At 37.1% G+C, this 26,983-nt stretch overlaps 1 long non-coding RNA gene across 1 annotated transcript in view; it reads left to right on the top strand.

Annotated features, from left to right (window-relative positions):
• The window catches only part of LOC129049163 (uncharacterized), a 58,804-nt gene that overhangs the window by 30,604 nt on the left and 1,217 nt on the right, over positions 1–26,983 (top strand). Inside the window, exon 2 of the long non-coding RNA XR_008511995.1 lies at positions 14,686–14,780. This is a non-coding gene — a long non-coding RNA (uncharacterized LOC129049163). The remainder of the gene's footprint in view (positions 1–14,685; positions 14,781–26,983) is intronic.

Here is a 26,983-nt window from a genome sequence, read left to right as displayed (position 1 = left end):
CCTATGTGTATTTTTTGCTTTCAATTGACTACTATTCTTTATCTTATAAGGTGTTAGAAAATAAAATTGAGAGCCCCACACAAAGGAATGAATACTCGATCAGTTGAGATTCAAATAAATGAATGTCTAGTATTTCTGGCACCATGCTAGGGCAAAGGGAGGTATCTGGGGGCAGGAGGATTTTCCCACATTGCTTAAATCTCACGTTGGGTTCCTAACTACTTATTCAGAAGTTAAATTGCAAGTTGATGATTAATAAACATAATAAATAAATATAAGTACTCACTGGTCTGCCAGGTATAATTAGTCTTTATGAGCATCTTGCTTATCTTTTTAAATTATAATTAGGATAAATTAGAATCAAGATAGGCTGGAGTCTTGCTTTTTATGATCACAACAAGAAGTGTTTTTATTATTCATTTATTTTAAAATAAAGTTTGAAGTACTTTAAAGGATATAATGGAGAAAACATTGAACTCAATTTTCAGCGATGGAAAGATGATGGCATTGTGATAGCATTTAATGAACATATAATCTGAACAAAATTTGGCAAAAAGAAAAAGACGTTAAACTATGAGAACATAGCAGGCACACAACATGCTAGTTGATATTGATGTGAACAAAATCAGTTACTCCAGATTTAGTAGAGCAGAAGTAGGCAAACTACAGCCTGGGGGTCAAATCCTGCCTGCTGCCAGCTCAGTTTGATATGGCCTGTGAACTAAAAATGGTTCTTGTATTTTAAATGGCTGGTAAAAGAACAAAGCATAACAATATTTTGTGACATAAAATTTCATGAAATTCAAATTTCAGTATTCATAAACAAAGTTTTATTGGACCACAACCACACGAATCTGTTTATGAATTGTGTATTGCTGTTTTTATGCTACAATGGCAGATTTGAATAGCTGCAACAGAGACCATTTGGCCTACAAAGACTGAAATAATTACTCCTTGAATTTTTACTGAAAAAGTTTGCCAACTCCTGTTGTAGGGCATGAATTGAAAAAAATAAAATGGCACATGAGCTACCAAATTTGCAGCAGTCTTTCTAAAGCAAAACAAACTCTCCAATCCAGAGAAAAAGTGTGTATGTAATTGTTCAGAACATTTTCATGTCTCTAATCCTAGATTAATATTTTATGCCTTTTTTCATAGAATTTTTAAAACAGAATTTGCAGTAATATCTTTTCCCTTCAGTTCTGATTTATATAGAAAACTTCTGGTCATTTAACTGAAAAGTAATTTTATTTTATTGAGTTTTGTTTGGAGTCTAAGTGACAGAATAGGACTATATAGATGAATTAAAAAAAAATCCCCCTGCCCTTGAGGAGCAGGGGGTCAAGTGTGGAAAGCAGGCATATGAACAATTGCTTACAATTTAATAGTATAACTGCTCCAATATAGATCCAAATTTTATGCAGTATAGACTTTCCTTTTTCCAATCCATCTTTCACTTGGCTTTAAGAATTATCTAACTAAAAAAATAAGAAACAAACAAACAAAAAGAATTATCTAACTAATGATGCAAATATAACCATATTAGTCCCCAGCTTTAAATCCTTCAACTGCTGCCCTCCTAATTTCAGGATAATCACCAAACTCTTAAGCACGACATTCCTGGTCTTTCATTATCCAGTTGCATCCTAACTCTGCTGCCTCATCTCTGCATTTCCCCCCTTTCTAAATGTTTTTCCTTAACAATATACTTTGTAATTCCCCAGACACTCCATGCTCTTTTGATTCTAAGCCTTGGACCTTTCTTCCTGTTATTTTCTCTGCGCAGAACTGATTTCCCACTTGACTGCTGAGAGAGTATCCCTTCAGACCAATTAGAGCATTACATGCCCCAACAGCAGTGATGAGCCCAGAGATGGGCATAATACTCAACCTAGTCCTGTGAAAGGTAAATCTAGGATTCCCGGTGGAATTGTGATGAAAAAGTTGCACTCTTTCTGCTGTGGTTGCTAAGCTTGGAGGATATAAGTCAAAACTTCAATTTAATTTATATGAGCCTTTTTTTCCTTAAGCTAGTTCGAGTTTGGTTTCTTTCCCTTGAAATCAAAAAGATTCAAATATAGTAGACCTCACCAAAAAATTGACATTTGAGCTAAATAGGGAGGAACAAGTATGAGTTTTCATGGTAGAAATGGTGGACACATGATTTTTACATATATTGGCGCACATATTAAGTATTTCCTGTTCAGAGTTAAAAAAAGTAGAAAATTTCATGAGGCTTTTGAATCCCTGCTTAGAAAAGGGTACTATTATATGCTTAACTTTCAAAAATTTCTACAGATGTCTATCTCTGCAGAAAATAAAAGATTAATGTTTGACCAATCACTCTACTAATCTCGTAAGTATATATATTAATGGGAACATGTCTATTCCTTTTGTCCCCTTTGATTCCCTTGGCTGACTGGCTTTCAGATGTAGTGCTAGAAAAATTGTATTTCATACCAAAGGGAAAAAAAAGTAAAATGGAAAATGCCTGGCATGAAAAACCTCACAAAACAGAACTTTTACAAAAGAAATTCAAATGAATAATAAGGATACTCTTACATTATATGCCAGTCCTCTATCATGAATTTCATTTTAGAAGAAACAAATAGAAATATTAGAAATAAAGAAAACTAATGCCTAGTTGAACTTCTACATTTTGAGAAAAGGTTTTTCATTTGTTATATTTTTAAGGTCAGACTCTTTTGATAGGTGTTGGCAGAGGGGACACTGACATATCTGCAGTGGCAAAAAATTTCAAGCAAAACACAGCTTTTGGCAAATAAATCTATGCTTGTGTGGATCTATGACATCTGGATATGCAATGTTAAAGCCGAAGACCTATCAATGAGGAGGAATCATTAGCATGGTGGTTGATTAGTGTTCTTGTTGTGCCACTTTTCTCACAATTAATTAGGCTTTGAGCATTTGATAACATTTTCCCATCAACTCAAACACCCTCAATGGCTCCCTATTACTTTGAGATGAAATCTGAACTCAGTCAGCGTGAGAGATTTTCTATAATTTAGCTTCAAAAGTACATCTGGAGAGTGTCTACCTCCCACAGTGCCTTAGGGCTAGATGAATTAATTTTCTGAAAATCGTTTCCTCTGTTTCTTTGATACTGAAAATCTTTCCTAGTGAGTTTTTTTTTCCTCTTCTACTCCACTAAAAATTACACTTAGGTATTAAATTTTTTTATAGCTATATAAGTGATTACATGTTTTTAATAGAACATTTAGAAAATAGGAAAAGGTAAAAAGAAGAAGGCAAAAGTTATCACAATCCAATCATCCAGAGTTAATTATTTTAAACATTTTAATCATCTTCCTCTCAGCTTTGTTTTAGCATCTTCTTTCAGTAATGTTTCTCATATTGTGTATGCAAGTTGGTATCCTGCTTTTCTTCCTGCTCAAAATTATGTTATCAGCAATTTTTAGCGTCATTAAAAGTAATTTGAAAACTTGATTCTACTGGTTGTATCATTCTATTGAATGGGCACCCATCCTGTAGAACATATACGCTGTTTCTAATTTGAAGGTATCATAATTTAAGAAGCCATGAAGATTAGGGGAGTGTATAATGAAGAATGTGACCTCTGCTGTCAGAGAGATCTGGGCTTGGTTTGAGTTCTGTAACTTATAAGTCATATGATCTTGGGTTTATTCATTCGCTCATTTATTCAGCAGATATTTAAGAAAAGCTAATTATGAGTCAGGCACTGAATGAGAGCTGATGGAAGAGCACTAAATAAGTTGATTCCTCTCCAAGGCTAATAGAGGAAAAGAACAATAAATAAATGCACAAAATTGAGTAACGACAAATGCTATGAAACATAGTGAGGGGACAGAAAGTGAGGCAGGCACCCAGCCCAACAAGCTTTGGATAAACAGAAACACTATCTATCTTATTCATTGTACGTCCCAGTGCCTAGCACTGGCGCCCAGTGACTCTTTGTTGAATGACTGATTCATTTATATTATCAAATGGGATTACTGTTTTAAATATAAGTAAATTACCAAAGTCATTACTATCTGTCAGTAGATTGGAAATGTATGCATTTTCTAGAGTGAGTATGCTTAAATACAACTTTGCAGCAGTTTGCCTAATCTCAAATAATTTTTTCACTCTCTTTTTATTCTGCTTTAAGATAAAATTGGTTGCTTCCTAAGAAAACGTGTACCCTCAAAAGTATCATTACAAAAACAATTTCAATGAGAGCGTTTATCATCTATTATGTTTCTGATTCAAAACGGTAAAATTACTTTTGTGCATGTATTTCAATATCATCTTCTAAAAATCCTGTTTTACAATTCCTGGCTAAAATTAATAAATTGATTGATTAAAATGGAGAAAACCCAACCTAAATGCTGCACTACTTGGTTTCTGCCCATTTATGCAGGAACATCTTAGAATCTTTCATCGTTCTTGGTGTTGGTTTCAGTATTAGTTTGCATCACATTTCAGAATAGTCTGAACTGAAGAAAAAAATTTGTGCAATGGTAAATAAAAGACGCTAACAGAGCGGGTTGTGTGTTGTTAGGATTTGCAGTTCCAGCTTTTTTCCTCCTCCCTAGTTGCTGCTACTGTCTCTCAGTTGTGGCCTGGTTACAACACAACACATATTGAGTTATTTAGTTCATCAATCATTGGCTTATTTTATTTGTGCTATGACTCACATATAAACCCACTGCAGGGAAAATGCTTGCTTTACAATTTATGATAAACACATAGGATCTTATTTTAGTTATCACCCAAATAGGATCTTTGATAGAGACTATAGCTTTTTCCCTGGTTGTAGACATGAGCACCTGTTTGGCAGCCTATAGCAGAGTTAGTATTTCTACATGGTACATATGTGTCTCAGCTGGAAAGAGTCATTGCCTAGATTGTTTTTATCCTCCTATTACTAAGTGAATGCCTAGTGTGGGAAGCACTCCACCATGCATCATCAAGCTGAGAAACATGTACTGAACTCTGAAAGTGAGTTCTCTCTAGTAGCAAAGGAAGTCATATGCAGTCTCCTTCAAACCGTAGTCGGTCACTAAGTGGGTTGGTGCAAGAGTAATTCATCCAAATGTGGCCCAGAGGAATGATGACTTTGTAAAACAACATGCACATCACTTTGTTGGTCTAAGACAAAGGTAATAATAAAAGCAAGTTCCCAAAATCTTCCATTGTCTTGCTCCCCAAACTTGTGGTTTGTTCTGTCCTTGGACTTGATCTAAATCTCCAAGGAACAGCCAAAATGTTCTTTTTAAAATATAAATCAAATCATGTCATTCCTTTGCTAAGCCCCCTTCCCCTTGATGGCTTTCCATTTCACTTAGAATAAAACCAGAAGTTCTTCAGTGTTTTGCATGACATGGCCCCTGTGCCCCATCCAATATCACCTGTGAATTTTAATAACTATTTTCCAGACACTCTGAATGTTTATTCTGAATCCTTGGTACCTAGAAAAGGACTAGGACATAGCTGGTACTCAATATATATTTGTTGAATGATTGAATAAGTGAATGAATGGCTCATAGCAGTTGTTATCAAACCTGGCTACACATTTAAATCATCTAGAGAGCTTTTAAAATAAAGATGTTTGAAACCCATTTTTTAGAGTTTCTGTTTTAATTTCTGCTATGTAGTGGAGCATTGGCATTTTAAAAAAGGTTCTCAGGTGATTCTAATGTGAAGACAGAATTGAGAAACATTGACCTGGAGGAAAAGACAATCATTCATAAACTGTTAAAATGGTTTGCTCAGATTATTGAGTGCTCACCATTGTTTGCTATCACTATCATATCATCCTATGCATTCTCAAAAAGTAAATCTTTCCCTATTTATTGTTACAAAATCCTCTTAGATTTCAAATTACTGGTAGACACTGGCTGTTATGAAACAATAAAGCCTGATTTAATTTTGTTCTCTCTGTGCTAGAATAGCTAAGTTAGGTTTCCGGAAATTTCTGACATGGAAAAGGAAGGAGCATTTGAATTTGTTTCATACACTACAGTTTTGCTGATTAAAAAATGTGAGTCTCTGCCAAAGATGTCGTCATGTTGGCTATGACTATTGAAAACAAACCTCAGCACCCAGGCAGATCTGAAGTTCAAAGCTTATTTAGGCTGGGAACACTTATTAAAGAAAGTGTCATTTGTGCTCAGAATAATGGCTTGCAATTCTTCCAGCATTATTTTTCACCTAATCGGATTCATCTTCTACAGAGAAAACTCCAAGAAGAAAATCTGGAAATTTTGGCCTGATATATACAGAGACCAGATGGTCAACAGGTACTGAGTTGGTTTTTGTAGTGGGATACACTGAATGAAAAAGACAAGTCTCTTTAAGGCAACAATAAATTTCCCAAATGGGCCTGTGTGAAATGTTTAAAGGTTGAAGATAAAGGTTTTGGGTTACGTTGTCCTTAATATGAAAGGGGGATAAATGGAACCAGGTGGGCCGCTATTTTAGATGTGAGCAGAACTGTCTTCTGAATCTGTGAACATTATAAAAGAAACTGGATGGAATTTGGAAGCAGTAAATTACCATAGAGTCTACATTGGAAGCACATACACGTGCTGATCTACTTACAAGGATCCTTTTGAAGGTAAGGTGCTGAGGTCTCAATTAGGGTCAACTCTCAAAAGATTATTTTAACTATTTGAAGTGGAGAAATTATTTCTTTACTAGAAAAGAGGACATTAAAATAAAATGATTTTTTTTCAATGTATCCTTCTTACACTCACTTACTGGTTCACACACAATTACTGGTTCACACAATTACAGGTCCACAATCCATTAACCTCAACTCCAAAATCCAAGAAGTTCTTGAAAGTGACTTTTTAAAAATAATTTATTTGAGGGAAAAACTTGTGCTGAATTGATGGGGGTCAGTAATAACCTTTATTTATCCCACCGATTACAAATATCCATGTGTTTTACAGTAGTCATAATCATGTTTTATTGGGTGCTTCTGCAGACTTCACTGGAGATACTACTTGGTACCCTTTATATGAGCCTTATTATCCCTCCCAAATCTGAAAACTTTGAATCCCAAAATACATGTAACTTAGGTTTGGAATATGTCTACTGAAATTTGTTAATTTGCATAAATTAAAACACTGCTTTATGTTGGCAGATTGGTGACATCACACCAAGCATTCTTAATTATATGATGCCAAAATGTGTTAGTAGCTATGGCTATTTCAGGGCAACACACCTCTAAAATAGAAGGGGGTATATAAAGACTTTTTCACTTATTAAGTAACTCTCAATTCACAGAGAAGGCAATATTTAGTAATATATGCTGAAGTTTCTTTTTAGCACACTAAGGCTGGTAAAGGTGGGGTTTAACATGAAGTTTGTGTCTTTGAAAGTTATTTTTCAAGCTAGGAGTGGTGATCCAAGTCTTTAGTTCCAATTACTTGGGGGACTGAGTCAAGAGGATTGCTGGAGCCCAGGAGTTTGAATTCAGCCTGCGCAACATAGCAATACCCCATCGCCCTCCCCCGAACAACAACAACAACAAATTTAAAAACTATTATTATTCTCTTGGCAGCCCTCAAGCCAAACCCTGAATGATGATTATGATGAGATTTATGTAAACATCACAGAGATAAAAACATTGGCCCTAGATGGTCAATTGAACTGAGTTTGAGCTGGGCTTGGGTAATTATTCTGGACTGATATGTAACATATTTATTTGGACTAAATTTATAAGTTCCTTTCCTATGAATTGGTCAAAGTTGGAAAAAAATACTTTATTTCTTTTATTTTGCCTATTTGAAGTCAGGCAAATTTATATGCCTGAAAACAATTAATGAGGTTTATTTTCACCTTGATTCAGAGGCCTTAATATAAAGAAAACATAAATTGCCATACGCTGTGATGTCTGAGACAGGAATAAATGTAATGCCATTTTTTATTATGGTTCATTGTTTAGTTGGATTACTGGTGGTTAGAGATTGACCGGCGTGGATAATAGAACACAAAGAACCTAGGCAGGAAACTGCAATTTGCAATTAGAGAGATTACTGGGTCCAGAATCTCCTCAGGGTATGTTCATAGTAAGGATGTTCACTATAAAGGCTGTACTTTTTTTCATGTGACATGCATTGAAATCTACAGCAACCTTACAGATAGCATGGATTTATTTCCCAATGCCCCAACTGTAATCATGCAAAGCATTAACTTGAGTTCTCTCTTCTTGGAAGACTATAGGTATCATAAAAAGCTTTTAAGCTGGAAAGGCTTTGGGAGATTATCTACATATTTCTTTATTTTACAGGTGAGACAATCAAGAGTGTTTTCAGTTTGTTAGTTGTGTATTGAGATAATGATATCCCAAGAAATGAAGTGAATTTACTTGTAACTCTGTATCCTTCCAGTCTACTTAAAGTCCACTATAGAAAGCTTTCAGTTTTCAGATATCATGGAGGAGGAAGGGTTTGTATTTAATTACATATTCTTATTATGTTAATTACATATTCTTATTATGGGAACGTTTCTTATAATACCATAGTATGCCAGCTGCTAGAATACATTAACTTTCCAAAGTATGTAGTTTATAATTTCATCTCTTTAGAAGATGCAGAGGACCCTGTAAGACCACCTTCTGTATATTTTGCCAAGTCCTTTGATTTACATAATCTTGTTTAAGCTTCCCTAAATCTTTAGAAGTGGATGAGAAAATCATCGTTTTTTTAATTATTTGTTAAATTTTCATTCTTTTAAGTGACAAATACTCAATTGCAATGACCTGGACATTGATCTAAAACAGAACATTCTAGTTTTAGATCAATTAGATGTTGACTCCTCTCAATGTTGTGTTCATATAAAAATTCAGTAGGCCAATGACCCCCTTCTTAACTTGTTCCTGCCTTTGTTGAAGACAATGGTATTGACAACAAGAAGCCAAAGGCCTGAGAATCATCTGAGTTTTCTCAATTTCAGTCTTATGTTAAAGTTGAATCTGTGTATTTTTTCCTACATATATTATTTTTATTTTTTATCCTGGTAGTTATTTTAATCCTATTTTGTATGTAATAAACTTTTTATATATAATATCATTCTAAAATTTTATAAAATTTATAGGTAAATACATATATATATAAAATTTTGGAATTATTTTAGATTTACAGAAAGGTTTCAAGTAGCAGAGAAAGTTCCTGCACACCCTTCATCTGGCTTCCCCTAATGTTATTATCTTATATAACTATGACACATTTATCAAAACTAAAAAACTAGCATTGATGCAAGGCTATTAGGGAAACTTAGGCTATTAGTGACCTTATTTGGATTTTGCCAGTTTTTCCACTAATGTCCTTTTTCTGTTCAGGATCCAACCCAGGAAATTGCATTGCATTTAGTACGCATGTCTTCTTAATCTCTTCTTATCTGTGACAGCTCCTCAGTCTTTCCTTGCTTTTCATGACTTTGATGCTTTTGAAGAGTATTCTGTAAAATGCCCTCAATTTGAGTTTGTTTGATATGTTCTCATGATTGGACTACCGTAATGTATTTTGGGGAAGAAGACCACAGGGATGAAGTGCTCTTTTCATATCAGGGAACACAGGATAGCAACATGGCTTATCACTGATGATGTTAACTGGTGATTATCACTTTGTTAAATAGAGTTTTTCCTGATTTCTTATTTTTTTCCCTTTCCATACTCTTAGGAAGCAAGTCACTAAGTTCAGCCCACATTCAAGTGGAGAGATATCAAATTCCATCTCCTGGAGTACCAAAGAATTTGTGGACATATGTTAAAACGATGAGTGTTTAGTGTATATTTTGTGGGAGATGTATTGAGTCTATTCAAACATCATTTTTCCTCTAAAAGTTTTAGTCACTAATTTTAACATTCATTCATGGATCTTGCCTGCAGCAATTATTACTGTGGTGTTCTTATGGTGATTTTCTATTTTCCTAATTCCTTCTGCATTTATTGTTTGGAATTCTTTAGTAAAAAAGATTTGTCCTCATTTGTTTAATCAATGACTTCTATTAGTCCAAACTTACAGATATTGTTCTATGCTTTGGCTTATTCACCAGTTCTATCATTATTTACTGTGTTGCTCAAATTGTTACAGCTTAGGCCATTAGAAGTTATAAGAATACAATGTTTATGTAAAGTTCTTTTTCTCCTTAGCATTACAGTTTCCTAACAATATTTTAGAGTTGAGCTTTTATCCTTGTTTCATGCTTCCTGGGTCCACCCACTGATTGTTAAGTGTATCTTCTTTTCTGGGAACTTTGTTCTAGATCTCCCTGACCTTAATGTGATTAATCACGGGATCCATTTCTTGTGCTGATGTTCAGCTCTGACCCCATCCTCCTGTTTACCACAAATCAAGAGACAATATCCCTGGTGTGACTGGGACAGAGAAGCAAGCCTGTGGTTTTGCATTGCCACCGCTCCATTGTCTAGGGTTGAGGTTGTTTACAGAAGACAGGTTCCCAGATAATGGAAACCTAGCCTTACTGTCTTTATATTTTAAATACCTTTGATGAAAATAGTCCTAAAGATTTCATAGATTTCCCAAAGCATATTGAGCATCATAAATCCTTTTTGATGTCTCAAGATAGTATCAGGAACATGTTCTTTAAAAGTCCATTTATAGGAGGCAATGACCTCTGACATTTTTGAGATGCATCGGGATATTTTCACCTGTAACCTGAACATCTCCTGGGTCCCACAGATCAGTAGATCTTAAATAAGGTCATCCTAAACATTTGTATCTAAGTCTGCTGAATCCGTAGCCCCACTTGTCAAGCGACAGAATCTCGGCTCTTTCCTTTCAGGGAGGATTGTCCTACACATCATTCATACCCCTTCCAGCTTCTATCATCACTCAGCTGCAGCTCTTCCCACTGTCTATCATGTCTGTTGCCTACTATGGATATACTCATTGCTTGTGCTTCCTCCACAGATCTGCTGATTTATTTTACCATCAAAATAATCAATATTTATTGAACACCTAGTATTTGCCACACATTCTTTTATGGCCTTAGGCTGCAGCAGTAAACAAAACAGACAAAAGTTCCTGCTCTCCTGGAGCACTGGGGGGAAGCAGACAATAATATAACTGTCATAAGTAATAAGAAACATAATACATAATACATTGCCTATAGAAAGTATTAAGTGCTATGAAAAACATTCAGAAGGGTAATAGGAATCAGGGATGTTGGGGAGGGAGGTTGCAATCTGAAACACAATGCTTATAGTAATACTCATTGACAAAGCGATACCTGAAATGAGACTTAGAGGAAATGAGGGAGTTATTCATATGGATACCTGGGGCAGATGAACTGTACAGTGTAAAGACCCTACAGGGACAGGGCATTGTTTAAGAATTGCAAGGAAGTTAGGTAGGCCAGACTAAGAGACACCAGTAGGAGATGAGATTAGGGAGGTAATGGAGCATCAGTTCCTCTGTGGTCTTGCATTTTCCTTAGTGACTTCGATGTGGTGAAGCTCATCCATCCGTGACCTCAAATCTCCTTGGGATGCTCTTTCCACTATAACTGCTTTATGTTCCTTGAAGATACATGAGACTGGGTCTCAGGATCTTAACTTTCTCTTTCTGGCTAGTATCCATCTCTTGTTTGGATTGAGTAGGTATTTCTACAGCAGAGTTGCTAGGGCTCCTGAACTTATAACATTTCAGTGATGGATGGGGGAATGTGAGTGCAGCCTTCATGTTCTACCCCAGAGCAACTGCTTCTTATGAACAGAATGTCTGTGTCTGAACCTCTTTCTAAAATCATGGCAATTTTTTATTCAAGAGCCCTATATAACTTGAAATCTGTGGCCACACCTCTCTGCTCTAACATGACTGCATATATCCTATCTCCAATTATGTACTGAGACCTCGTTCTCATGACACATTTTTAGACAATGAAAATCTTGGGATTCTGCTAAAAACCAGTGATAAGATCACTTACATTTATACAAGGTATATCCAAACCTCAGCTTTGCCCCACACATCAACAGAACCTCGACTTCGTCCCACACATCAATAAATGTCTTCTATAAGTTGTCTTTGTCTAGTGGCCCCTTTCTTTTTTTCTAACTTATTATGGGTTGGCAACAATACTATTAATGTCGTTAAAATTTCTATATAAGTAAAAGTAAATAGTCTTAGGGAAGGCTTCAGTGGTTCAAACTGGAAAAAGTGCATGAAATTTGAGTCCTTGTTTTAGATTGTTCAGAGGCTGTCTTTTGTTTTCCCTTTACCGTCCTTCCTTCTGAATCTGTTGCTAATAAGCGGGGTTTTTTGTAAGTGAAGTGTTATTGCATAAGAATTTTATATGACACATTTCAGAATATTGACATGAGGAGTTGGGCACGACCACAGGATTAGAACTCCAAAATTTTTGTGGCTTTTGTCTAGGTCTTCACAGTGACTATGATTCTGGGGCAAATCCTCGAGCCTCTCTGTTTTGTCATTTCTCTTTATACTTAGACTTGACGTGGCAGCCTTCTTCAGTAACTTCAGGTATAACTAGTCCTTTTTTTCTTATTTTAAGGGCATTGATGGTTAATATTCTTCCAAATTTATTGACAAGAAGACTTTACTCGTAAGAGATTAAGTGGCAAAACTGGAATCTCGAGGAGGCCTATTGATTCTCAGCTTCCTGTCCTTTACATTACTCTTATCAGGGATGAAACTGTGTATCCCTGTATACACTATTGAAGTACTGGAAAAACAAATAACTTGAAAAATTTGAAAGGAAGTTACCTCTATTTCCAAGATGGTGGCATTATATTTTTTTGTTATCCATAAAGTATTCTTTGAAGACAGTGGGGATTTTTTGTCATGTAAACACCTCATCCTGTGCAGCACAAAGAGAAGCAGGTTTAATACAATTGTGTAGGAAAAAGTGGACTGAACAAAAATAGAATTCCATGTTAGTCTAACCGACAGAACCATATGTATAAATTTCACAATGCTTGTTTCTATATTTGTGTAGTTCTTAACTTTCACATTCCAGATTTTATGCAAAGAAGCAAAGAGGGGGAAAGGAAAAAAAATAACAGAGGGGTAGAAAAAGAAAGAGAGAGAGAGAGGGAATGCTGTGAGGAAAAATGCTCAAGAAATTTTTTTTTAGCTCAATTGTGTAGACCCACGAGGTTTCTATCATTTCGACATGCTTTGAATAAGTATCTAAATTGAAACAGAGCTAGAAATCGTTTGATGTTCATCCATCACTAAATTTGACCTGTTTTTTGCATTATGCATGTTGCCATGTTGCTTTACCAGTACTTTGCGTCCCTGGAGACAGGTTTTTATTTTTAGAATTTCTTCTCCTGTGGTTAAGAAAACAAATGTTGCTCTGCTGTATGAAGATTTCTGTGGAATTTAAGGCCTGTGAATGTGACAGACCAGGGTATGGGTGCCTTTGAGAGAACATCCTACTCTTCTCATCTCCACTACAAAAACAATTCATTTCATTCCTTGACTTCACATAAACTATTTCAAAAATAATTTTCTCAAAAGATGACAAATTTGATTGCATCCAGTGTGGTGACAGATAGGGAATAAACACAGAAATGCACATTTATGGAAAAAATAGAATAATCGTGAACTAGCATCCATTATTTTGGAAGATTACCAAGGAGTAAATCCTCTACACCACATCTTCAGTAGAGTCTCTATTCCTGTAGCATCTTCAAAATGAAAATGAGAAGTATTCAGGAGGCATTTAAACATGGATTTGAAGACAGGGTTCAGTGCAATATGTTTCCTATAACTTCCCCAAATTTGACCTCAAGCAGAAGATGATCCATGCTTCCTCTGGAGTTCTTTGCCCTCCCTGGTTTGCCCAGACCATAACCCTCAGGCAGTGCTGCCAGATGGCCTCAGTCTGACCTGTTCTCCCTGTACAGGTGTAATGACAGGGGAGGGGGATAATTTTTTAAATGAATCAGTGGTGTTCTGGATGGTTAATTATTATTTCCCTGACTGTTTTTTTAATGCATTTCATTAACATTTTATTGTAGCCTGAGGCTAGTTAAAGTCCAGGAGACACTTTCTAAACCCACACCCCCTCTCTTCCAGCTTTCCATTTGTACTCACTAAGTAGTTCACTGTGGGATGTTTGCAGAACTGCAAATGAGAAAGATTGTCAGGAGACCTGTGTTTAATTTTAGTGGAATAGGAGGTGAATTTTAATCAATGAAACACCCATAAAAGAAAAAAACAACCCACATGAGGTTCTTTTGTTTATCAGCTTGTTCAGTGAGGAAATAGGTGCAAAATCATGTTGAAACTAATTCACTCTTTCTTTTAACATAGGAAGGTGCAAGGATTATTTTCCTTAGCCAAGGAAATTAGAAAAAAAATTCTCTCTATTTTTTTAGATTTCACACAGTGGTTGGGTTCGTATGATACACATGAATTGATGGCTCTTAATTGTAAAGAAATGTAGGGAGCTTGAAAGAAACAGAGCAAGTGAGCTGGAGCTGTGATCAGGCAGAACAGGAAGATCCTCGTGTTTAAGGCCCAGAGATCCATTGACCTGCCCTCATGTTGTACCCTTTCCAAACTCCCCACTGCATCTTTCCTCCTCCTCCATCTCTACTTCTCAAGCTTGATTTGATTTCAGAGTTGGAACTTGATTTGAGGCTTCCACCATGTATTAATTGCCCTGGATGCTAAACACTTGATCTTGTTTGTTTCCCTGAAGCTCCTCTTCGGAAATTTACCTGTTAAAGGGACTCTGTGATTCCAATCTTGTTTCCTGACTCTGCTTCCCCTAATCATAATGTCCAGAGTTTGCAAGTGAGTAACTTCACCCAGACTTTAATTCCTGAATACATGCTTTACTTGATAATTTAGCCTTAATCTTCTTAAGGACTATACTTCAGTAATTAATCTGGCTAGAGTGGCTTAGAAAGAAAGGCTATAATCCATTTGCCATGGATGAACACACTCCATGTGAAGCCACTCCCTTAATCTCTGCCACCCACAGACTGGGCGGTAGGGATCGTGGGCTGCATTCTATACTCTACACATTCCCAAGAGCCTCTCAAGGCCTTCCCACAGGATATGCTCTTCTTTGCCTATGGGAAGAACTGAATTCTCTCAAATGATGTAATTAAAATGAATAAACTGCATTCTTGGTCCTCCCAAGTTTAAACATTCACCTTTTTTAAAGTGGTGGGGGCTGATTCTAATTATCTCTTTACATCCCTTCTTTATTATTGAGTTTATAGCTCTCCTCCTTAACCACCCAACATTAATAGGGGCCTTCATTGTGATTCACCAATCATCCATGTATTCATTGAGCACTAATAAATATTTTATTTTTACTACAAAGCACTATGCCAGGTGTGATGGGGAAGGGGAATGGTTACTCAGAAGTAAGAAAGTACCTTGGTCTTTTCTGCTCTCAAAAAGCTTAGCATCTAATTGGGAAGATAGCTTGTGTAGAATTTACTAAGGATTGAACAAACTGTACTGATTAAAAGTAAGACCTGAGTTTGGAGAAGGGAGAGCAGCTCATTTGGCTGGCATGGTCCAGAAGTTCCTAAGTTCACAAAGAAGTCGAAACTTAAACCAGGCATTGAAGAATGTGGAGAGTTCCAACAAGAAAAAAGAGATTTGTACAAGTGTACTTGTTAGGAGTGGATTCTGTATCTAAAGCCCATTTTCCTAAGTTGATGGTTAAATTCCTAGAACAAGACTTGATGGGAATAGTAGTCTGAGCACTTACAAATTATTGAAATACAATTGATATAGTTTAAATATTTGTCTCTACCCAAATTGCATGTTGAATTATAGGAGCCAATCCCTCATTGCTTTATGCTGCCTTCTTGTTATTGAGTTCTTGAGAGATCTAGTCACTTAAAAGTGTAAGGCACCTCCCTTCACCCCTACCTCTCCCCCCTGCTTTCACCATGTGAGGTGACTGCTCCCGCTTGGACTTCTGTCATGATTGTAAGCCTGCTGAGGCTTCTCCAGAAGCAGATGCCACTATGCTTCCTGTACAGCCTGCAGAACAGTGAACTAATTAAACCTCTTTTCTTATACATTACCCAGCCTTGGGCATTTCTTTATAACAAAGCAAGAACAGACTAATGCAAGAACATACTCACAGAGATGTACAAATAAATCTTAGGTGTACAGGTAGTTGAAGCAGCACCTAGAACAAGAAACAGTACATTACTGGAACCCCACAAACCACCTTGTGTTCCACTTTACTCATGCCTTCCAGTATCATAGACTATTTTGCCAAATCTTGTACTTTATTTAAATGGAATTATAGTGTTCACTGTTTGTGAGGTTCATCCATATCGCATGTAGTTGAAGACTATTCATTCCATTGCTGGTAGAATTCCATTGTTTATAACTTATTCATTCTACTATTGAAAACAGTTGGATAACTTCCAGTTTTTGACAGCTACAAATAGTACCTTTTTGTTTGTTTTTTTTTTTTTTTGAGACAGAGTCTCGCTCTGTCGCCCAGGCTGGGGTGCAGTGGCTGACTGCAAGCTCCGCCTCCCGGGTTCATGCCCTTCTCCTGTCTCAGCCTCCCAAGCAGCTGGGAACACAGGAACCCATCACCATGCCCGGCTAATTTTTTTGTATTTTTAGTAGAGACGGGGTTTTCACCGCGTTAGCCAGGATGGTCTCGATCTCCTGACCTCGTGATCTGCCCGCCTCGGCCTCCTAAAGTGCTGGGATTACAGGCGTGAGCCACCATGCCTGGCCACTGCAAATACTAGTTTTAAGAACATTTTGTTACCTGTATTTTGGTGAACACATGAAGGTATTTTTGTTAGGCGGCACATGCCCAGCTAGGATCTCGTTGAGTTATAGGGAATGCACATATCCAGCTTTAGAAAACAGCCAGACTGCTTTATAAAGTGGCTGTACCTATTTACTTTCCCACCAGCAATATGAAGGTCCTGTTTGCTCCACATGATTGCAATATTGTGTTGTCTGTCTTGTTCATTTTAGCCATACTAATGAGTTGTACACTGGTGTATTAGTCTGTTTTCACACTGCTGATAAAGACATATCTGAGACTGTGCAATTTACAAAAGAAATACATTTATTGGACTCTCAGTGGCTGGGGAGGCCTCATGATCATGGTGGAAGGTGAAAGGCACTTCTTACATGGCAGTAGGCAAGAGAGAGATACTTATGCAGGGAAACCCCCATTTTTAAAACCATCAGATCTCATGAGACCCATTCACTATCATGGGAACAGCACGGGAAAGACCTGCCCCCATAATTCAATCATCTCCCACCAGGTGCCTCCCATAACATGTGGGAATTATGGGAGCTGCAAGATGAGATTTGGGTGGGGACACAGAGCCAAACCATATCAACTGGTATTTCATTATAGTTTTAATTCACGTTTTTTTTCTGATGGCTAATGTAAGCACATTTTTATGTTTATGGTTATTGGACATTTGAAAATCCTCTTTTGTGAAATGTCTGTTCAAGTCTTTTGCCCATTTTTCTAACGAGTTGTCTGTCTTTTTCCTATTGATTTGAAGGAGGGGATCTAAACATATTGTTAAAAGATCCACTTCAAAACTTTAGAGGCACATACAAATAATCTGTTGAGCACAAGAAAGAAAAGATAGTCTCTGGAATTCATGTAGCATGAAGAAAATCTGTTGTGAAAAGAAAGCCAAAACAATTTACTTTAGACTTCAAAGGATGTTTTCATTCTGATATAGCATTTTAAAAATAAATCTTTTTATAACATTCTCAGTGTCTCATAGTGCATGAAACAAAGCACAGCAATATAGATGTTTTATGTAGACATTTTATTTATGATTATTAAAAATATCAAATTGTGCAAAGGCTACAGTCTGACAATCTGGAAATAAAATAACAAAGAAATAATTTTAAATTCTCTAAAGAAGAAATGAAGAAAAAAATTATTCTAAAATGTTCAAGTTTCATAATGCATCTCTATTTAGATGGTGATGATATATACAGGGATATGTAGCAGATGTGTTGGCCTGTTGCCAACCCTGCTTGGAGGTTTTGAATTAAGGAAAGACTGTTACATTATGTGTGAAATGCCACTTCAGTTCAGAGTCCACCAGCAAATTGGTAATACCAACTTCATAGTCTTTTCAGACTGATTAGTAGGAAAAGCATTTCCAGGTGCAAATATCCACAGATTTAAATTATTCTGAAGAAAAAAGGCAGGAAATAACATATGATCCATCTCTGGACTCTTCTAGACTCCCTGTAGGCTGAATAACTTTGTATTTCTAAAATTAGGTGGGTTTAAGAGTCATAATATTTCTCTTTCTCAAAGAAAATAAGAATTCCATTCCATTTTCAAACTGACACTACATTAAATTCTACAGGTAAAGAGAGTTGAGGTTAAGAGTTAAGTGGAGTGAAATCTCACTAGTCCACTAGGCATTCTTCCAAAATATCTTTACAAATTGTACAATTTATATCAATTTTGGATTGGACAAACTACTGTTGAAAGTTCTGCCTGTCACTCTCCTAGGTGTGATGGAAACATCATCCTCAAATATTGAACATCAATGTATGTGTGGGATGCTATTATGCAGTCTTTGAAACATTTAGAAAAGTATATTTTGTAGAGATAAGACCAAAGACAGCTCATGAGTGTGTGCTCAATGTTTGTGCATCTGGCTTTACTCTTGGTCCCTTTTTCTTTCTTGTGTAGCAGAGCAGTTTTTACTGGTTTGTGGGAAGGTCGAAAAAAGAAAGATATGAAATCTTGATAATAACAGGCAAATATGAGGACATAAAAACAAGTAATGAAGGAACTAAGGTTTTCCTTTCAGTCAAGAATTTCCTTATGAAACCATACAGACTTCATCCACATAATCAATACCTTATTAAGTTCATTTCTCCAAAATTTTCCTTAAATTCACTCAGGAAGCTTTATAAACACACACCAAAGCACAAAACTTGGGCTGCCAGCAATACCATAGGATAAAAAATTGAGGGTCACTCTTACGGAAATTTTGGTTGACTTGACTAGAAGAACAGCTGGCTTTATGGATTTCATCAACTTATGTGACTTCATCAGCAAATGTTGCTTGCTTTCTTCTATGGACTTTTGACCTATGGTGATCATCAATTTAACATCAAGGCACATGACCCAGCAGCATTGTTCTGGGACTTATTATGGAAAGAAAATAAATCAAGAAATGAGGAGTGAGGTCCAAATTAACCAAGAGCCTCATATAGAAGAGATCAATGGGGGCTTTACGTGCTCTAACTAGGGTTAAAATGACTTAAATGTGATATGAGTAAATCAGTTACCATGTATGTTTAGGCTTTTCTGTCAGAATTGAAGCACCATTACTTTTAAATTTCATGAACAAAGAAGTACAATATTGTAGTATTATATATTGTATTTCTTTGAGTGGTCAATAAACATATAATAAATATTTTTCCTCATATGTATTTTTCATAGCATTTTATAAAGGGATTCTTTAAGTCATAAGACTGGTATTCATGAGTGGCTTGTGGAAACTATTATTACTTTTAATCATGCCTGACATTTTTCTTGGGTGTGAATTTCAAGCTCTGAACATAATGCCTATATATACAAGATAAATCAAAAAGACTGTCACTGTCTGTACTTGATAAAGACCTCTTCAAATTAGAAAAAATAAAAGTAAAAAGAAGAAATGTGGACCAGATGCGATGGCTCATGCCTGTAATCCCAGCACTTTGAGAGACTGAAGTGGAAAAGTCACTTGAGGCCGGAGTTTGAGAACAGTCTGGGCAAGAGAGACCCCATCTCTACCAAAACAAAACGAAACAAAACAAAACCTAGAGAGGCATTATGGCACATGCCTGTAGTCCCAATTACCCAGAAAGCTGAGATGGGAGAATCCCTTGAGCCCAGGAGTTCAAGGTGACAGTGCGCTATGATTGCACGCTATTGCACACCAGCCTGGGCGACAGAATGAGACTCTGTTTCTAAAAAAAAAAAAAAAAAAAAAAAAACCGGGCATAGTGGCTCATGCCTGTAATCCCTGCACTTTGGGAGGCTGAGGCGGGTGGATCACCTGAGGTCAGGAGTTCAAGACCAGCCTGGCCAACATGATGAAACCCCGTCTCTACCAAAAAAAAAATAAATAAAATAAAAAAATAAAGAAAAAGAAATACAAAATTATGAGGAAATAGTTACTTGAAAAGTAACATTTTAATTATGTCTCTTGTCTCCAGTGTTCACAGCATCAAGATCTATTCAATTTTTAATTCTGTTTTAGGCACTTCGTAAACACATTTTAAGGTAACCAGAGAATTAGAGAAGCTAGATTTGACCATGAGTCTGAGAAAATACTAACTTCAGCTCTTTTCTTTGTGCTCAGAAAGTTTCAGACCATATCATCTCTGAAGAATAGAGGTACCGCACAGGAGTTGCCATGTTTAAAAATAAATGCCTGGCATATGTCACTCTCCTGCTCAAAAATATTTAGTTGATTTCACTTCATCTTTGGGATTAAGTCCAAACTCCTTAGTCTGATATTCAAGAGTTCCATCATCTACATTCCATTCTTATTTCCTGTTATTATCATTATTCTTTCTTAAAGTATGCTCCTTAGATCATGTACACAACAATAAAACTGGGTACTTATTAAAAATGAAATTTACTCTCTCCAAATAATTCTTATACGTATTAAATGCTGAGATCTCCTCTTCTAGACGAGCTGTCTGTGCCAGCAAGGGTGGTCTAACGGCCCCAACATGCTTTCTTGGCTTTTATCTTTGGGCTCTGGCTCATAATGTGCAGTTCTGGCAAGTCTTTTCTTTTTATTCTATTTATCAGTCAAGACAGAAATCAGTTCTAACTTCCTCCATAAAACCATCACTGAGTGGTTTCTTTTGAACCTTATTTTTTTCTATTCATAAAAGTGGATAATAATAATATAAAAAGGAAAGGATTATTGTGAGATAAGGCTATCACTACAAGTAAAATCTGAGTCTCAGACCTCAGGGATGGTACTTGCCAGGGTGATATGAAATTGGGATGCAGGGTTGTGAGATTTCAAAGAAATCCATGCTCTTACATGTTGTCTCCCATGGAAACAAAGGTGTTGAATGAATGAGTTGGTGAATGTTACCTCTCCCATTCATTTCTCCAGCCAGAGAAGCTCCAGATGTTTGGACTTAAAGACATTCAATGAAATCCTCATTTTTACAAGATACAAGACTTTTAAAATAAAATTTTCCCAGAAGACTAGTGTATTAAAAAATACTACAGGCCTAGCGCAGTGGCTCACGCCTGTAATCCCAGCACTTTGGGAGGCCAGGGTGGGCAGATCACTTGAGGTCAGGAGATCGAGACCAGCCTGGCCAAAGTGGTGAAACCCTGTCTCTACTAAAAATACAAACATTAGCCAGGAGTGGTGTTGGGCACCTGTAATCCCTGATACTTGGGAGGCTGAGGCAGGACAATCGCTTGAACCCAGGAGGCAGACTTTGCAGTGAGTCAAGATAGCACCACTGACAAGAATAAAACTGTGTCTCAAAAATAAATAAATAAATAAAATAAAAATAAAAATCAACCTACAGAAAATATCAGTCTTTCAGAATTTTGAGGGATACAGCCCTCTGACTACATTTTTAAGCTCTAGGATAACTGTGGACTCCCTGATTATGTTTAGATCTTTGTGAGTTTATATACATGCTGGATTTATATAGATCTAGGCCAGCATCTGTTCCAGGGGAGGGAGAAATAAGTAGGATTCAAACACTCCTCAGAGGTTTCAAGGTCTGTCTAGAATACCTAAAGCAGAAGAAAGAAGGGGAAAAGGTACTACGTAAAACTTGTTCTAGAAGGGGTTTCCAATAAATTAGAGTCTCTTGCCAGAAAGCAACTAATAACAATTTACAAGCACACTTCTATATACCCATGAGGGGCTGGGGACACAGACATAATTAGCAATGGGCTTGTTGAGGCTGTGGGAGATGCCCTTATCCCGAGTTTCTAAGCCATTATATTTACTCCCACAACAGCTTTCTTGTTAATAGTTTGGTTCTGCACTGTTATCTCTGCATTATCCCTTAGCTTACTCCCTTTTCAGACAAAAAGACATTTCTAAAGAGCTTTTGAATTTCTTTCAGCTGGTTCTTTCAGCGTACTTTCCTCAGAAACTCACTTTTCTTGTTGCTTTCATTTGAAATTGCAAATTCAAAACAAATACAATTTGGACGAGAAAATTTACAAGTAACATTTTTTTGAGTAAAAAGAGAATTAATTAAAGGGAATTAATCCACAGAGAATAGGGAAGAGAGGAATCATGTTTACTTATTAACTAATTCCGTTTTAAAAAATGGGGAAAGGCTCTTTGAAGTAATCACATGTGGAAAGCACCTGAGCTCAACCTCTTGTAGTGTGAGACTACTCTACACGGTTAACCGAATATTGGAAAATATTCTTGCTAGGGGAAAATTTGCACTGACTCTTGCAGAGGGCAACAGGGCTTTTATGACAAAGGAGTCAAAGGATGCTAGGCCACTGCCCTGCACATTCAGAGGCATTACAAGTTTTCAGGTTCTAAGGGCTTTCCAAGGAGAAAAAGGAGATCATCAAGGGAATGAGGCAAGACTGAATTAAATCTGGGTGGGGACCATGTCAGCAAATGAACATATTCTCCATAGTCAGTCCATTGGATACAAACATGTTCTTGGGCTCCTGGAACTAGGAAATTAGATTCACTTATTGAGATACAGGTTTGTTTGGACCTGGGATATCTCTATCACGAAATGAAAAGAGAGGCACAGACTTAGAAGAAACTTTCAGCTTATTTGAACCATTTCACCCTCCCTCCTTTCCACCCTAAAATTTCTCATCTAGTATACTGTATTTTTTAATTTCTAGAATTTCTACCTGGTTTTTTTCCCTAAATCATCTTTTTTCCTTCTTCCTCTTCTTCTCCTCCTTCTTATCTTTCTCTCTTTCCTCCTCTGTCCTCTCTGTGTTTTTATGGATTCTATCCCTTTGTAAATTCATTTATTTAAAGTCCCTTTCATAGTACTTATAAACTGCAGTTCCTTGGTGGTGAGCTCTTCGATTTCTTTTACATACTGATGATCACGTGCAATGATGTGTTCTGTAATTTTGTGTGTAGTTGTCCATCAGTGAAGGTACAGAATGTGGATGTGATGCTATGGAACAGTTCTTAGATGCACCACATTTGCAGGCTACATTTTCATGCTGGTGCCTTGGTTTAGTGTTTCTAATATTGCATGGATAGTGAATGTTTGGCTCTGTACTTTTGCAAAGTATGGCTTGTGATTCCATTTGGTTTTTGGTTTTGGTGAGCTTTTCTGTTTCCATTCATAACTCTTGATGAAAATTTCTCTTTATGCAGCAACCATGGGATAGCATGTAGAGATTTCCCAATCTCCATTCTGTGCATGAAGCTTACAGCCTGGATCCTGTTTTCCGGACAGGTTTAGAACTCTGAACCCTAGGTCTCTATTCAGTTCCAGGACCTCCTGAGAGAGCCTCAGTTCCTATTTCCAGCTTAGATAATGGGTTCCTTCTTCGTTCAGGTACCTGTATATTTATTTTTATTAATTTGAGTTTTGCTATGTATGTAAGTAATTTTTTTACATAATTTTAAGTTGATTTAGAAAAGGGAGAGAACTTCTGTATCTACTAAGTAATGGCTTTGTTGGAGGTCCTGGGGTCTCATCCTACTTAGCGGTCATCAGCCTAAAGTATAAGTGACTATGTGATAAAGAGGACATATATATGAGTTTTGGAATCTGATAGACTTCGGTTGAATCTTTGTTATGGACTGAATGTTTGTCTTCTCTCCCTGAAATTTATATATTGAAACCTAACCCCCAGTGTTGGCTGTTTTTAGAGATGGGGTCGCTAAGAAAGTATTTAAGTAGGTGAAGTAATAAGGATGGGCTCTGCTTTAATAAGATTAGTGTCCTTATAAGAAAAGACACCAGAGAGCTTGTCTCGTCCCTCTACATGTCCTCATCTTCACACAATGAACTCGCTTAGGAAGGCCATGTGAGGACACAGCAAGCCAGAAAAGAAGAGAGCCCTCACCAGAAACTCAATTGACTGTAGCCTTGATTATAGACATCTAGCTTCCAAACTATGAAAAAATACACTTCTGTTGTTTAAGCCACTCAGTCTGTGATATTTTGTTATGGCAGCCCAAGCTGACAAATACAATCTTGTTTTCTTTATCATCTATGGTATCTACAGTCAGTTACTAAGGTCTATGGGCCTCAGTTATGTCAACCATGAAAACAGTCTAATGCCATCCAACTCCAAGGGCAGTTGTAAGTATTAAATGGAAAAAATGCACACAAAAATTTCTAGTATAATCCTAGCATTTTGGGAGGCCGAGGTGGGTAAGTCACTTGAGGCCAGGAGTTTGAGACCAATATGGCCAACATGGCAAAACCCCATCCCTACTAAGAAAATACAAAAAATTAACTGGGCGTGGTGGCACACACCTGTGGTCCCAGCTACTCAGGTGGCTGAGGCAGAAGAATCACTTGAACCTAGGAAGCAGGGTTGCAGTCAGCTGAGATCACATCACTGCATTCCAGCCTGGTATAGAATGAGACGTCATCTCAAAAAAAAAAAAAATTCTAATATGTAGCAGAAGGGTAATAAACTTTACCTTACCTTTCCCTTCCTTGTGGCTGGGCATCTCCAGAAATGGGGGCCCACTATACCCTCAGGTAGCCAATTTTATTTTTAAACACCTCTGATTTTTTTAAATCCCATCTTCTGATTATGTCATTTGTTTTCTTACATCTCTTGATAGTACGGAGGGGATGTTTGGAGACCACTAAAACAAATTTTCTCTTTTATTTGGCCTATTGATGTAGGGTTTTGCTTCTCAGTCATTTTGCAAGCCAGGACCCCCAGGCAGTGACGCTTCACCCAGGCCTCACTCCACCACGCTTGTGTGCCCCAGCTCACTGGTTTTATAACTTGTACCTGTGTTCAGTGGTTCCTGAGCTCTTGTACTGTGCCCAAGAAGAATAAGGATATGCTAGACATGAAGGGTGAGGAGGGTGGGGAAGAATTTTATTGAGTAACAGAACAGCTCTGAGCAGACAGGGGACACACACACACAGTTGGTGGTTCCCTTACCCGAAGGCAGGAAAGTCCCCTGTGTGGCTGGGTCTGTGGCCTTTTATGGGCTCAAACTGGGGAGTGCATGCTGATTGGTTTGTGAGTATGCAAAAAAGGTTAAAGTGAAGACACCACTCAAAGGTGGGGCATGACACTGTAGAAAACTAATTAGGAAAGGGCAGGTATATGTAAAATAAGTGAAGGGTAGGGATCAATTAGAGGAAAGCATGCCAAATGGGAAGACAAGTTCTCAATCCACTTTGAGCTTGGATTTCAGGCTTTAAACTGCCTTTGGCTTGGAGGTGGGGTTTCACCAAGGACCCACCCCTACCTGCCTAGGCATTTGGCTGCCTCCTGCCGCTCTCACTATTTCTGAGCGAATTGAAAAGTAAAGCTCAGGTGTCAGATAGGCACCTGTCTCAGGTGTCTAAACATCAGGTGTCAAAACATCAGCTACACTGGTGAAGGTGGATTGGTGGAAGCAGTTGAGATAGCACCTACATGGATTCCCAGCACTCGCTTCCCAATACTCGATTCCCAAGCAGTTCAGATAGCACCTGCATGGATTCCCAATACTTGACATACTTAACCCCTGGGTCACAGCCTTTTTCCCCCCATAGAGGTCAGGGGCTGCTTTAGGAACAAAGCCAAGAAAGCCTCTCCACAAGGACGTCTAGAGGAAATACAGAAGAGCAGAACTGAGCATGCTTAGTTCTTGATCCCAGATTTACTAGCTGGATAAGTAATTTCTTCTCCCTTGGTGAGGAGGGAGGGAGAGATGCACTTGGGAGAAGGAGGGTTGGACATGTTACCTCAATACCCTTCCTGCCTGGGCGTAGGGGCTCCCATATGGAAACATTAGAAGAAAAAAAGAGTTCTCCTAACCATCATTTCAGTTGCTAAAAGTAAAATGAGACTTAAAAATGAAGGAAAATGCTAAAGCCCAACATGTTGCGGACATGTTTGAAGGTGAGTCCCAAAGGAAAACCTGACACTCTAAGGGAATACACAGTAGAACTCCAGCAATGTGAGGTCGGTGGGCGTCAGACCTCAGGAAACACAGGTAGCAAGGAGGAAAATTGGCAGTGATTAATAAAAGCGGATTGAAACCACAGACAGGTAAGATTTGTGTGCAAGTCTGTGAGAAGGAGAGACATACTGAGGAAAGGCTGGAGGAAGCAACCACCGCCTAACAAAAATGAATGGAGAAAAGTGAGGTGGAGATTTAAAAAAAAGTAAATGAAAAGATGAGATGGAAAATTTGAAACATAAAAAGTAAAAAGGTAAGGAAAGATAATCTTCTTGCTGGAGCAGTTGTTTTTATATATGAGTAAGGGACAATGTAGGAATTTCAAGGATAAATTAAATTAGTGGAAATTTAGTACATGTTGGAAAGAAATACATCAACAACTAAAAGAAGTTAGGCTAAAAGAAAGTAAACATATTTATAAAAATTTGAAATATCTCCCTGTCATCTTATTAATTTGTCACCTTAGCATGGATATTAAAAAAAAAAAAAAAAAAAAAAAAAATGGATCTGCAAAGATACAGTAGTTAGTGTCTCCCACATTTTGTATCATTTTCATTGAATGGAATTTGTCATCGGTTGTAAACAATTATTTTGTGTATTACAAAGAAAGAAAAAAAATGCTGCTAATTAAATTCAGATAAAAGTTGCTATAAGATTGCAAGATGCTTCGAGATCTCAGAAATGGTAAAATGTGAAAAAATAATTTCAAAATTGATAAAATACAGTTTTTTATTTTGTTCATGGCATTTATAAGAAGTTGAAATTATCTTATTTATTTATTGCTTCTATTTTCTATCTTTCTCCTTTGGACCTGAAGCTCCTTGAAGGTAGATACTTTGCTTTATTCACATCTATATTCTCTGTCTA

This window comes from Pongo abelii, chromosome 10 (assembly GCF_028885655.2).
Source record: "Pongo abelii isolate AG06213 chromosome 10, NHGRI_mPonAbe1-v2.0_pri, whole genome shotgun sequence".
In the NCBI taxonomy this organism is placed as follows: Eukaryota; Metazoa; Chordata; class Mammalia; order Primates; family Hominidae; genus Pongo; species Pongo abelii.
This window is presented reverse-complemented; position numbering and strand designations above follow the sequence as displayed.